At 37.2% G+C, this 14,968-nt stretch overlaps 1 protein-coding gene across 2 annotated transcripts in view; it reads right to left on the bottom strand.

Annotated features, from left to right (window-relative positions):
- The window catches only part of impact (impact RWD domain protein), a 48,242-nt gene that overhangs the window by 31,721 nt on the left and 1,553 nt on the right, over positions 1 to 14,968 (bottom strand). The gene's annotated exons all lie outside the window — the stretch shown is intronic.

Genomic DNA, 14,968 nt, shown 5'->3' with positions numbered 1-14,968 from the left:
AAGCTCTATATCGTCCACAAAACAGTGAAACACAATGTTGTTCTCCTGGGAGCATGTAAAGTGAGAACAAAATAAGGCCAAGGATCGAGCCTTGAGGCACACCACAAGTAAGTCAAGTCAAGTCAAGTTTATTTATATAGCGCTTTTCACAACACAGGTTGTATCAAAGCAGCTTCACAGTAATAAATTAGAACAATACATCAATGTTTGTTTCTAGTGGAACGTCTACGTTTGGTAATGCTGATCAATAGTATCGTTGATTGATTGATTAATTAAATTAAATATCCCCAAATATCCCCAACTGAGCAAGCCAAAGGCAACAGTGTCAAGGAACCGAAAAACTCCATCAGGTGACCTAATGGAGAAAAAAAAAAAACCTTGGGAGAACCCGGGCTCAGTCGGGGGCCAGTTCTCCTCTGGCGTTTATGAACTAGAGGTCAGATTTAACTGTAAGATTAAAAGTATTATATGAATGACTCGCTGAAGAGATGCGTCTTTAATCTAGTTTTAAACTGGTAGAGCGAGTCTGAGCAACGAACAGTATCCGGAAGACTATTCCAGAGTTTTGGAGCTAAATGTGAAAATGCTCTCCCTCCTTTGGTGGATCTGGATATCCTAGGTATGACCAAAAGCCTCGAATTTAGTGATCTTAAAGAGCGCAATGGATTATAGGGTGATAGAAGATCCGTTAAATAGACTGGAGCTAAGCCGTTTAGGGCTTTATAAGTCAGTAGCAATACCTTGTAGTTAATACGGAACTTTATAGGTAACCAATGTAGGGATGATAAAATCGGTGTTATATGATCATATTTTCTTGATCTAGTAAGAACTCTAGCGGCGGCATTTTGGACTAACTGTAGCTTGTTTATTGAGGTTGCAGGACAACCAGCTAATAACGCATTACAGTAATCTAGTCTCGAGGTCATGAATGCATGAGTAAGAGGTGCTGATCTAGAGGAACAGGCACTAATATTCACTAATATCAGTCAGATAAAACTTAAACCACTTTCCCAGGACCCCCACATACTGCTCCAACTGCAAGATCAGAACAATGTGATCTATTGTGTCAAAAGCAGGAGTTAAATCCAATAAAATTGGATCTTCGGTCAATAGCAAGTCATTAAAAATTCACGCGGGCCATCACAGTCAAATGGAGTAAAACCAGACTGGTAAGTTTTGAAAATCTTACTTCCTTCTAAAGAAATTGTGTAATCGATAGGCAAGGCAAGTTTATTTATTTAGCACATTTCACACACTATGGTATTTTAACCCTTGTGCATCCTTGAGGACATTTTTGTCCTTTTCAGTTTTTTTTTTTTTTTATCACTTTGCCTGTGTTAATGCTAACTGCATAAAATTTGGCACGGGTGTGTATTTTTATTGGAATTTTACTATTTCATCACCATTTCCTTTTAAAAATCTATTTTGCACTAGTTACACAAAATACTTCCTCTCAGGACCTTTTGGACAAAAATGCAAAAATGCATTTTTTAATCCCTGTGCCGTTTAACTATAAAATGATGCAATCTTTTTTAATAGGCTTTCATTCTGTTGGCAAGGCTTTAAAATTGACATTTTTACCATTTTTTATCAGGTTAGGCCTATAAAGCAAATACTCACTTTATTCTTGTTTTCTGCTTCGGCATATTATAGAGCCAACTGGATAAATTATGCAACGATAATTGTGTGGGTTTGTTGGTATGGATGTCTAAGTGTGGTTTGTATGTGTGTAATAAAATTAAAGTGTGTTTGTGTGCTTGTAATATTTGAGAGAGAAAAACTCAACTGCAAATCGAAAATCCAATCACTGTGTTCACCAGTGGAGTTTTGCTGGCATCCAATGGGGAAAGTCTGGTACTGCGCCCAAACAAAATCTTACTGAAAGCTCATTTTTGGAGATATCAACCTCAAATTTGGAACACAACTTATTTAGATTTATAGCTTTGATTTTCTAGCCGTTTTAGAGTTAAACTTGTTTCATAAAATATATATTTTATATAAAATAATATTCATAAATAATTTTCATAAACTTAAACCTATATAACTTATTTTTGGATTTGCTTATAAAAAAAATTTTACTTCAGCAATAATCTGCCAAGGGTATTCTTTAAAATGATAGCAAAGTTAAGTCTGTGCTCCCAAACTTCAACTTTTTATGACAGTTTTTTGACATGGACATTTTTATCCTCTTTGGACCTATGTGTAACTTTTAAATTGATGCACAAGGGTTAAAGTGCTTTACATAGAAAGGAATGAAAATAATCACAAAATAAAAGCAAGGGAAATTAAAACAGTTATAAAAGGAATTAAAAGAGTAAAAAGATGAAACATAGATAAATTTCTCATCTGGAAAAACACCGGAGTATCATATTTTTCACAGCTGCTTGTTTTACTGTGAGATTTTCCCATGTTGATTGTACTGTGTCTGTGGTGTTCTTCCGGTGTGCCTAAGTAATCAATGGATAGAAAACTACCTTTTTCTAAAAATTTTGACACAAATGATGAAAGATGGGAAACCGTTCTGAAATTAGCCACTTTTATTTCTAATCTAAAGTACACTAAGACTCAAATCACTGGCAGCCATTTTCCATGTGTCATTTTGGCAACCTGAAACGAGAAACTAAATGAGAACTAAATGAAGTCGCAATCAGCCGTTCCAGCTGTTCTGAAGTACAGCATTAAGATTCAGTGACAAAAACTGCTTTCCCAAACATTTCTTTCAAGGAATTTATTTCTATTACATTGGCTTATACTGGATAAAGATGTTTCAAAATCCCTTTGTATTTTCATTTGTATGCCGTCAGGTATCAGGTCTTGGCATCAGGGGCATCGGAACAAGTGGGAGGAAGGCATTATAAATCTCACCAGCCTCTCTTCAGAAGCACGAAATGGTTTAAAACGCCTAGTTGACATTTACGAGACACTATTTGAAAGCTTAAACACTCAATAAGTTCATTGATCAGGTCTAAAGCTTTATGAATATAAAAAATGCATGATTTGCATAAGTTTTGTTTCTTCACATCTGTTGTTCACCTTCTCTGTCCTCGGGAAGTTTGTTCAGCGCCAGATGTGTCTCGGATAATGAATATTAATCGCATTCTGTGACGGTTGGCAGAGGTTTCTGCTTGATCATAAAGTTGACGTTTTACATCAAGCCAAGCCAACCTCTTTAAAATATCATAGCAATATCCCAAAAAGTGTGAGGGAGACCAGTTTTTGAAAGTTCAAGTGGTTGCCATTAAATGCCAACGAGCAAATGTCAAAGATATCCTGAGATCTGAAAGAACTCTAAAAGGTGGAAGCAGTTTTCATGGTTCCCAAGCACCTTGACATTTACATGATTTTAAGGATTTCAATCACTTTTACATGTCTGAAAACCACAAATCACAAATTTGTCTGTGGAAATCTTGAAAAGCATTGAAATGTTAGGAATAAAGTGCAACAGATCGCAGTTGATTCGTGACGCGTACGGACCAGCAGCCCCACGGTTCGGCACGCATGTGATTCGCGGATTAACTGCAAAATTTAGAGTGAAAGTTTATAATTTGGATGTGTTTTGTCTTGCCAATTTCCACATTCAAATGATTTCAAACGCGGAAGAAGAGGCGAAAATCCCGCGGATATAAACGAATAAGGACATTTCATTCTACCGAACTACACGCAAGTGCTGTATTACTACTCACACAGGGCAGTTTATTAGACGAATGAAACTTGTGAGGTAACGCAGCGCTGTTTCACTCGGTCTAAACTATCACACTAAACTGCATCTGAGTGTGTCGTTATAATGTTATTCTGTGTGTTAGTTTGTGGGCTGTATGAGACTAGCAGTGAGCTAGATCAACATTAGAATAACGTACTGATCATAGTCTAAGATATCATCATGTTGAGCTATATAAAGCGGCGTCTCTGTCGAGTCGAAGTTAGTCGCGGACGCTAACTCTCGAAAACACCACGCTGATATTGATCCTCGTTTTAGTTCTCCTTTTGTCCCAAAGTCTGCTAGAACGAAACAACAACAGCGTGAGCGCGCTGCTAGACGTAAGGCAGTTGTCCACGTCTGTCGCCATGGTTACTATGGCAGATCGAGCGGAAACCAGGGATAACGCGGATATTACGTCATTGACAGGCGACAATGAACAGGGACGAGTCATTATTTAAAATTGGAATTTCTCTGAAATTAAAAATCTTTGGGAACTTTTGGGATATTGTAAGTCCACAACTGCAGGAAATATATCACACTGTGCAAGTGATTTCTGGATATTTTATTACAAAATTCTTACATATTGTACCTTTAACCACATATTACCGCCTATGCCCTGTTGACCACTGAATTAACAATATTTAACAACAAGTAAGGGAGCTCATCAGAAAATACCTCTGAAACCGGTGAGGCCCGCTTGGCTTTTCATCCCTGTTTTCGTTTAGCAAAACTGAGGCAAATCAATTTGGGAATTTAATTATAGCTTGTCTGAAAATTAAACTGGTTCCAAAGCTCTAACGACCTTCGACTGCTTTCGATTTCTCCCCAACGCCCCCACATCTCAGTGTCAGCCGTGAATATTCATGCCCAACGGAAATATATACAAAAAAACAACCTTTTGATCTCTCTGAGGGGCCTTCACCGCACAACCTGCTGTAACTAGCATCTCATCTACATAATTACTGAAGAAACAGAGCTGATGTTTGCAGAGTATGAAGGGAGGCGGCACTTTTCATGACACCGTCAAGTATTAGGCCTGTAATCATTTCGTTGATGAGGGAAGACGCTAATTACATTCCCTCTGAAGTTTGATATTAGATTGTTAATTCTTCCGAAGTGACGTCACCAGCAAGCACGGGAGATGTGTGTATTTAGGCCTGTTTGTTTACTAAAATGTGTGGGGGGAACAAATTAGCATCGCTAATGTAATATTCGCAGTACAAAAAAGAAACGACTGCACGCACACTGAGCACATCACCGTGAAACAATGGGGGTTTCGGAAACACACGCAGAGTCGTCGAATCCAAAACGTTCATTTGAAAACAAAGGAAATCAAGTTGGAACGAAACAGATGTTCAAAACAGGTAATCAGGGGCGTCCGTGTCTTCAAAACACTAATGAATCATTCAAAAGACTGATTCTCTGTAGGGCACGAGCAACCTGTCGAAGTCGTGATCTCGAGATTGAGAGTTAACAACCGATGTAGTAAAACAACACAAGGGTCATTGGAGTCAATTGCTTTCAATTAACTCAACAAACTGAATGCAGGTTCTTTGCCAAACCTTTTTAATCCGCACACACTGGTTTCAGCAGAACTTGAGTTCATGGGACTTGATTTCCCTGCATAAAATCCCTTCCAAAGACCAGTTTAAACCGTAGTTTTCTATGGTTTTAGAGGGTTTTTGGGCACTTGTCAGCTGGTTACTGTGGATGACCAGCTAACCTCACTTAAAGTGTCAATCATTTTATCCTTTAAAACAGGATATTTTATTTCCTTGAAAAAAAAATTCTTCATGCCTCAAAATAGCTTGAATGTAACTTGACACCGTTGCCTCATTTAGTATTCATAGTTCTATGAATATGCAAATGAGCCCCGCCTCCACTCACTCCCTCAGCTCAGAGATCCACTGGTTGACGATCACACGTTGATCTGATTGGTTACAAGGTAGTTTGTGACGTCAGAAACACCAGCGATTTCGAAGCGTGTTTTTGAGACTGTCTTTGGTTCACTGCAGTTTTAAGGAGAAAATACTCAGCAATGCTGTCGACTTATGAATTTACACATGGTTTGTTTTAAAGCAGATTAAAAACACCACATAGACACATAAACAACATTAAAAGCTGGATTTTCACCACAGGGGGACTTTAAGCCTTGTTCATACTACGAGTCGGGCAACGATTTTGCTGCCTGAGAACAACTAAGCCAATATGTGAATCCTTTGATAAATTAGTTTGACCTTTGCAACGAATCTTACAACAAAGCTTAGTGTCATGAAATTGTGCCCTGCGGCAGCCTAATAAAAAATCAAAAGGAGCATAGCAAATAATGATAAGTGTGATAAACAGAGAGAATCTCATTATTTAGCAACATTACATCCCTTTATTTAACGTTTCTCTTCAAATTTAAAGGGGTCATTCACAATGGGCTCTTAATAAAAACTGGCTGTCTATGCAAAAATTTCTGAAATATATGCAAAAAAACTGCAAACAATGTATAAAATTGGTGTTACATGACTAGAAAATATTTTGAAAAAGAGATGTGTCGTTCCCTTTTGCCAAAAAAACTGTCATCAACACCCATAATGCACTTTTGATTTTGGACCCCCATCTCCTTTTTAGCTATTGTAACAACACAAAGGTGGTTAAAAATCTGTAAACTTATCCTTTAAAGTCCCCCTGTGGTGAAAATCCAGCTTTTAATGTTGTTTATATGTCTATGTGGTGTTTTTAATACGCTTTAAGACAAAGCATGTGTAAATTCATAAGTCGACAGCATTGCTGAGTATTTCCTCCTTAAAACTGCAGTGAACCAATGACATCGCTGGTGTTTCTGACGTCACAAACTACCTTGTAACCAATCAGATCAACGTGTGATCGCCAACCAGTGGATCTCTGAGCTGAGGGAGTGAGTGGAGGCGGGGCTCATTTGCATATTCCTAGACCCGCGCATACTAAATGAGGCAAGGGTGTCGAGTTACATTCAAGATATTTTAAGGCACACAGAAAGGAAAAAACGTTTAAATATGTCATTTCGTTGATTGAAGATGAGTTTTAAAGGGATCATCGGATGCCCATTTTCCACAAGTTGGTATAATTCTTTAGGGTGTTCATGTAAAGTTTGTAATATACTTTGATTAAAATTCCTCAATGGTTGTGTTGAGACACCCTTTTACCTCCTCAAAAACAGCTCTGTCCACAGCGACCCGTTTCGGTGCATGTCTCTTTAAATGATAATGAGCAACTGCTCTTCTGTGAGGCGTGTTCGCGGGAATATGCTAATACGGGAAATATGCTAATTCGGGACAGTCCGTCAGCGGCCGTGGGCGGAGCATGAGCATTATGACATCATGGATTTTTTTCATTGTATGGTGGTTGTGTCCAGACACATTTATATTTGCCAACGCCATATAAAAGTGAATTTTGCATTGATAAAGGATTGACTAAACAGGGAACTCTAAACCAAAACAATCAAATTGCAAGGAAAAAAGTGTGTTTAGTCCAGCAAACCTCCATCATTCTGCCTGAGGACACAGAGTTTCAGTGCTGATGGTTTCTCATCGCCGCTCATGCAGGGGATTACCGTCTGCACCGCACCTTCAGATTGATTCTGCCAGCAGGGAAGAGTCTTGTCGGTGAAGGTGTCAAGACTCAACGTACAGAACGGTTACAGATGGGCGAAGGTCAAATCAGAAGGTCTATTTAAGCCCACTATCACTGTGATTATGTCCTGATTACCGTCCTTTAATTCTGTCACCTTGAACAGTTGACAGAAAGACTGATCAATCGAACTTCAGTCTGTAATTTAGTTTCTATTAAAAGCCTGTAATGAAGCGCGGTCGGATACGTTCTCCAACCCACACGCCTGTAATTGAGTGTCCTTCTCGAGCCACATCTGAGTTTATGGAGTGTGGCACCTTACGAAAGACTTAAAATAATGAATGGGACTTGGCTAATGAACAGGACGGCTAGTCACGCGCCCATTTCCATTTTTTTCTCCCTGCATTCAGTTGGAGATCCATTTCCCTCTCAAGCGCGCCATTCATGGAAATGCATTTGCATATTAAAACCGTTGACATACATAATTCAAAGCGCAATTATCACATTCAGCAAAAGGCGTGGGAGAGCTGTCCTTCAAAGACAATAGCTTTTAAAGGATTTATACGGCCGCGTTTGGAAGTGGACTATGGTCTGGCGGTGTAAATTACACACTGATTTTTGATCAATTTTGGACACGGAAGGACCATCTCTCGTTGAAGAGCATTCATGTGGGACTTACATATGCCGTGGAGGGATATATAAAATATTTTATAAGAAATATAGTGGGTAACAAAGTTCATTTGGATGAGGGTAAGATTCGATTAATGTACATTTAACCTGTTTAATATGGAGAGGCACTGAAGTGTAGACCTTCGTTAATGGGTTTTAGACCTACACTGTACATGACGTGAGATATCAGGCCATAGGGACATTTTAAGTGCCAAAAACGGCAAATTCCTTCCTTTTAGGAAGGTTTCAAAATAAGATTTTCTCCACCTTCTGAAAAGAGTCGAGTGTCAAAACCCATCAGGGTCAATGCTGGACTTGGCACTGACCTCACGGGGCCTTTAAGAGGAAAAGATTAACAGGTTCTGTCAAGGCAGCGCAAGTCTTTTCATCGATTACGATTAGATCTCTGTGACGGCGAGAGAGAAGGAGCGCTCTTAAAAACACATCTACCTCTGCCCGCGACAGCTCATTTTATCCAGACAATTCGACTTTATCCAGACGCTAGATCAAAGGCATGGATCCAATATCCGGCGTGCAATAATTTCGGCAAACATTATGTTCAAAGGCAAGAGAGATTAGAGGCTGATAACCAGGAGAAATGACTCTGAGAATGAGCTACTCATGCGAAAAGCATCCCAACATTTCACCAGCATGCGACGATTCGCAAGATTTCAATATGCCGGAAAGCGCAGGAACTAGTAGTCCAGAGAGGATAGAGATCGGACTCTAATATTAATATTATTAGGTGTGGAGGTCGTGTCAAGCGTCACTCGGTATATCCAGGGTTATTTCCATTGTGACGTCAGTAAACAGGTGTTACCCACAACCACATCAGTTTAACATTGGTTTAACAAACCTGTATGACGTTCGAAGATATTTTGTAGAACGTTGGGAACAGAGCGAGTTTTGGACCCCATTGACTTTCATTGTATTGACGAAATAGACACTAACACGTTTTTCAAGATAAATTGCTTGGGATGTTCCTATGTTGAAGCTGCTTTTGATAAAAGCATCAGCACAATAAATAAAAGTTGCTCCAAAACCAGTGTAACGTTCTTCTGCTGAACACAAAAGAAGATATTTTGTAGAACGTTGAAAGACTTTGGACCCCATTGACTTTCATTGTATGGATGAAATAAACATTGGTAACACTTTTTAATAACTGCACGCTATTAATCATTAGTTAAGCATTAGTAAACAGTTTGTTTGTCATTTATAAAGCATTAATAAGCAGTTTATAAATTGTTATATAATTGTTCTTGATTTTAAAGCATATCTATAATGTGTTCAATAATTGTATTTTCATACTTTATTAATGATCAATTTATCATTTCTAAATGAAGTATTGCATTATTTACAAACCGGTTATTTAGGAGTTGTCAGTGGTTCATAAGATCACTTAGAAAGTGTAAGTAAATGATTAATAAACTGTTTAAATACATATTATTATTCAGACATATAGTAATAGTTACTTAGTGTGTTAATAAATGCTTTAATAACATGCATTTCTACTGTAATTCAGGGTTAATTCAGGTAGTTATAAAGCATTTAGTAGTGGTCAGTGAACTATTGTAGTGAGCTCATCTAAAGTGAGGACTAGTTATGCCTTGTAAAGCGTTTATAAAGGAGATTAAAAGGCTGTTAAATATTTTTATGTTCTGTATGACTGTGTTGCTTTTGTTTCCTTTATCTGTTTAGAAGAAAACTGAGTCTTTAAATCTCCTTTATTAAATGCTTTACAAGGCATAACTAGTCCTCACTTTAGATGAGCTCACAGAAATAGTTAACTGACCACTACTAAATGCTTTATAACTCATGAATCTACAACATTTACTTACACTTTCTAAGTGATCTTATTAATCACTGACAACACTTAGTTTGTAAATAATGGTAAATAATGTAACTGGTTTGTAAATAATGCTATACTTCATTTAGAAATGCTAAATTGATCATTATGATAAATTGATCAAGTATGAAAATACAATTATTAAACACATTATAGATATGCTTATAAATCAAGAATACAGCATTTATAACTGTATTTATAAACTGCTTATTAAAGTCTATTAATGATTTATAAATGGTGAATTAACTATTTACTTGATTAATAGCATGCAGTTATTATAAAGTGTTTCAAAAATATCTTCCTTTGTGATATATATATGATAAATGGCTTGGGATGTTCCAGTTTGGAAGCCACTCTCGATAAAAGCGCCAGCTAAATGAATAAGTGTGTGAATGTTTTTTTAATCCTGTCTTTTTTCCCACGCGCAGCAACTACGCACCACAATCCTCTTGACTCCAATGTATTTTTGTCTCGTTTCCAGACCAAATATCTGAAAAATCTTAAATCAAGATGCATTTACTAGATGAGTAAAATGACATAAGATATTAAAGGGTTAGTTCACCCAAAAATGAAAATTATGTCATTAATGACTCACCCTCATGTCGTTCCAAGCCCGTAAGACCTCCGTTCATCTTCGGAACACAGTTTAAGATATTTTAGATTTAGTAGTGTTCATGTAGTGTTTTTGCGCAGCGCTTCTGTGTTGTACGTCACACGCATCACACATGACCAGCGTCGGCCAATAGTGAGCCTACGTGTGACGTACAACATAGACGCACTACGCTGTTACACTACGTGAACTCACTCGAGGCCCAGAGAGAAGGAAATGAAAAGTGGAATAAAGTCGTTATTTTCGTTTACTTTTTGCGCACAAAAAGTATTCTCGCCGCTTGATAAACTTAAGATTGAGCCACTGATGTCACATGGACTACTTTGATGATGTCTGTATTGCCTTTCTGGACATGGACAGTATGCCGTCCATTGACTTTCAATGGAGGAACAGAAAGCTCTCGGACTAAATCTAAAATATCTTAAACTGAGGTCTTATGGGCTTGGAACGACATGAGGGTGAGTCATTATTGACATAATTTTCATTTTTGGGTGAACTAACCCTTTAAGTCTTGTTTTCTGGGGAAATAAATAAAAATTAAGTGAGTTTTTGCTTAAAACAAGCAAAATTATCTGCCAATGGGGTCAGAAAAATAATGTTGTTTCTGTTTGAATTAAGATGATTGTTCTGACCCCATTGGCAGATCATTTAGCTTTTTTTAAGCATCAGCTCACTTAATTTAGATTAATTCCCCCAGAAAACAGGACATAATATCTTATGTCACTTTACTCATCTAGTAAATACATGTTGATTTAAGAGTTTTTAGATATTTGGACTGGAAACAAGACAAAAATACTAAGTAAGAAAAGCATATTTTGCAGTGTATGCCGAGTTTTTGAGTTGCTTCTTCCAGCTTTGAACAATCAAAAGAGGCATCTATCCTCAAGCTGAAGGGTCTATTACGTGTAGGTTAATGACAGGCCGTGTACCTGATTACCGGCAGGCCTCGTGCACCTGTCTCAGTCGTGCCTCTTTCTGTATATTTCCGCAGAGAACGCAGCGTGCCTGCTATTCTTCTCAAAGGGCGGATGAAACAACAGACCTGAATGTTTGCTTGATTCCTCGACGTCGCCGAGGCTTTTTCTCTGGGAACAAAAATGGCCATGTGTAATTTCCGTCTGCCGGTGGAACGCTGTGTTCCTTAAAAGCCGGAGGGAATAAAGGACAGCATGAAACCCTTCCTGACTCTAATTCCCCCCATTCCAGAGTTCGCTTTATACACAAATTATTGTGTTTTTTTCCCCAGTGAGGCATCAGCTCAAAACAAAAAGCCCAGAACAAACACAACAAAACACAAGTGTGGCTTTAACACAACAGGCAATTAGTCCAGAGACGAAATCCAAAAGCTGAAACACTCTCAGTCTGAGACTTTAATGTACCGTCCGGAAAAAGACTAAATCAACAAACAATCACGTTCCCTGTCAAATGCATTCACATGCCATGTTAAAAATTAAGAGCGTAGAGGAAAATTTACGAATAGTTTGTCATGTCGTTCCAAACTTCCACAAAAGAAGATGTGGAACTTTGGACCCCATTGACTTTCATTGTGGGGACGAAATCAACACATTTTTCAAGATATCTTCTTTTTGTGGTATATGATAAATTGCTTGGGATGTATTGTGGAACAGGTAAGTTTAATACTCTAGGTATGTTCCTCACTTAACTGTCTAATTTCTAACCCAAGACATAGACGTATTTGTACGGACTTCAGATATGCATCAGTTTTGCATAATAAAGTCCTCATAAAACATTTCAGATGAGACAATTGGTGTGTCCATTTACTGCCCCCTAGTGTAAAACCACATATGATCACAGACATGAAACAATCCATCAGGCTCCCTCAACTCACAATTATGACAATTGTGTACATAAATTATGTATATAAACCAGCTAGCAAGGTAAAAAAGGGTTTATGTGTCAAACATCAATCCCACACTTTGGATGCTGAATGATCATTATTAAAAATACAATAAACAACAAACTGACGTTAAAGTTTATGTTTAAATATAATGGTAACACTTCAGTTTAGGGTCCAATTCTCACTATTAACTAGTTGCTTATTATCATGCATATTACTAGGATATTTGGCTGTTGATATTGGACTGATATTGGATATTGTACTTATAAAGCAAATATTAATGTCTTATTCTGCATGATCATATTCTACATCCTAAACTTAACCACTACCTTACTAACTATTAAAGCTCCAATATGTAGGAATTTTGTAATACAATTTCCAAAAATAACTTGCACAGTGTGATATATTTCCTCCAGTTGTGTACTTACAATATCTCAAAAGTCTCCAAAGATTTTTTATTTCAGAGAAATTCCGATTTTAAATAACTGGCCGTCCCGGAAAAGAAATGTCGCTCCTCAGTGACGCAATATCCCTTTTTTCCGGTGTGGACCATGTGATAGGATATTCCACCACACAGGATTTTTTTTTTTTTTTTTTACAACAACTTTATTGAGGTTTTTTTTCTCATCACAATAAACAATAAAGACGTCTGACAAAGAATAAAAAAAGAATAAAATAAAAAATATGACCCACCACACCGGAATATCGCATGGTCAAATGCGGAAGTGGTGGTTATAGCGTTATAGCCATAGACTGTACGGTTATAGCTGTTATGGATCACGAACTCTTTGGCGAGTATGGAAGTGCCAACAAAACGAAAGCGTCCATATTCGGATACACGCGGAGTCACGGACTGTGTGACAAACGGAGGAATAAAACCCAGATAAATATCGGCAGGCGTTTTCGAGATGGAGAGAGCTGCGCGACAATCTTGGACTTGACAGAGACTCTCTCGCGAGTGTATTGAGACAGGTAAGACATGCAACTGTCAATAAAAGCACTTATAAACAAAGTTATATTGCTCTTTGTACTTTGGTAAGGCTTTTTATCACGTGTGGTGACCGAGCTTATGGCAGTACAATTAAATACAATCGGATATGATGTTAAAAAAATATATTTAGTCATTACTTGCAAATGTTCGTTCAAATTTACTTTTAGGTATTGGTTTGAACACGTTACACAACACGGCATTAACCATAAAAACGTAAAACTGCACAACATTAACCAAACAAATCATTTGACAAATAGCTGTATGTTGCAACGGGATAATATAGCATAACATTTCACGTTCCTTGCAGTTCATTAATTATGATGAAATAAAATAATACGATCAGACATACAGGTAATACAAAAACGAATAAATTACCTCATCCGTGATCATGATTCATTAATTCCATGTAGATATATCGCTAGATGGTGAAAACGCATTAAAAAAAACGACATCTCCCATCGTCACCTCCTTCATAGCGTCATCAAGCTTCGCCTTTGTTATTGTTGAAACTGCGCCCTCTTGTGGTCAAATACCAAAGTCACATACTGGAGCTTTAATAAGCAATAATTAGGAGTTAATTGAGGCAGAAGTCGTAGTTAATAGTGAGAATTGGACCCTAATCTAAAGTGTGACTAATTTAATTTATGAAATACAGTAAATACATTTTTTCATAGTCATTAATACTTTTATTCATCAGGGATGCATTACTTGATCAAAAGTGACAGTAAAGACATTTATAATTTTACAAAGGGTTTCGATTTTTTAATTCTCTATGCATCAAAGAATCCTGAAAACAATCATATGAAGCAGCACGACCATTTCAACACTGATAATAATCATAAATGTTTCTTGGGCATCATATTAGAGTGATTTCTGAAGGATCATGTGACACTGAAGACTGGAGTAATGATGCTTTGATAACAGGAATAAATTACACTTTACCGTATATTCACATAGAAAACAGATGATTTACACTGAAATAATATTTCACAATTTTGTCTGTATTTTTGATCAAATAAATGGTAAGCAAAAGAGAAACAATCTTACCAACCCAAACATTTGAATGGTAATATATATATAGTATCTATAAGTTTAAAAGTTCAAAAGTTTAGGCGGTACGTTTTTCAATGTTTTTGAAGGAGTCTCTTCTGCTCACCAAGGCTGCATTTATTTGATTAAAAATACAAAACAAACTGTACAAATTGTGTAATATTACCATAATTTTAATAGCTGAATTTTCAGAAGCATTACCCCAGTCTTCAGTGTCTCATGATCCTTCAGAAATCACTCTAATATGATGATTTGATGCTCAAGAAACATTCATTAGCTTTAGATTTCAGATAAATGCTGCTCTTTTGAACTTTCTATTCATCATAACATCATGAAATAAAAATGTAAATAACTGTTTTCAACATTGATAATAATCATAAATGTTTCTTGAGCATCAAAAGAGAGAGAGAGAGAGAGAGAGAGGCTTGATCGAAAAGTCGCAAAGTGTTTACTTATATTTGTGTGTGTGTGTGTGTGTGTGTGTGTGTGTGTGTGTGTGCGTGTGCGTGTGTGGCGTGGGCGCGGGCGCGGGCGCGATCGAACAGTGGAAACATAAAACATAGTCCGTCATTTTGTTTATACAGGACATCATTCAAACTGCAAAGTGTTTAAGTTACTGTTAATTAAATTTTTAAGGAAAACAAATA

The sequence above is a fragment of the Scardinius erythrophthalmus genome (genome assembly GCF_964197995.2).
Source record: "Scardinius erythrophthalmus genome assembly, chromosome: 14".
Taxonomy (NCBI): domain Eukaryota; kingdom Metazoa; phylum Chordata; class Actinopteri; order Cypriniformes; family Leuciscidae; genus Scardinius; species Scardinius erythrophthalmus.
Note: the sequence above shows the minus strand (reverse complement) of the source record. Positions and strands in the feature narration are given on the sequence as shown.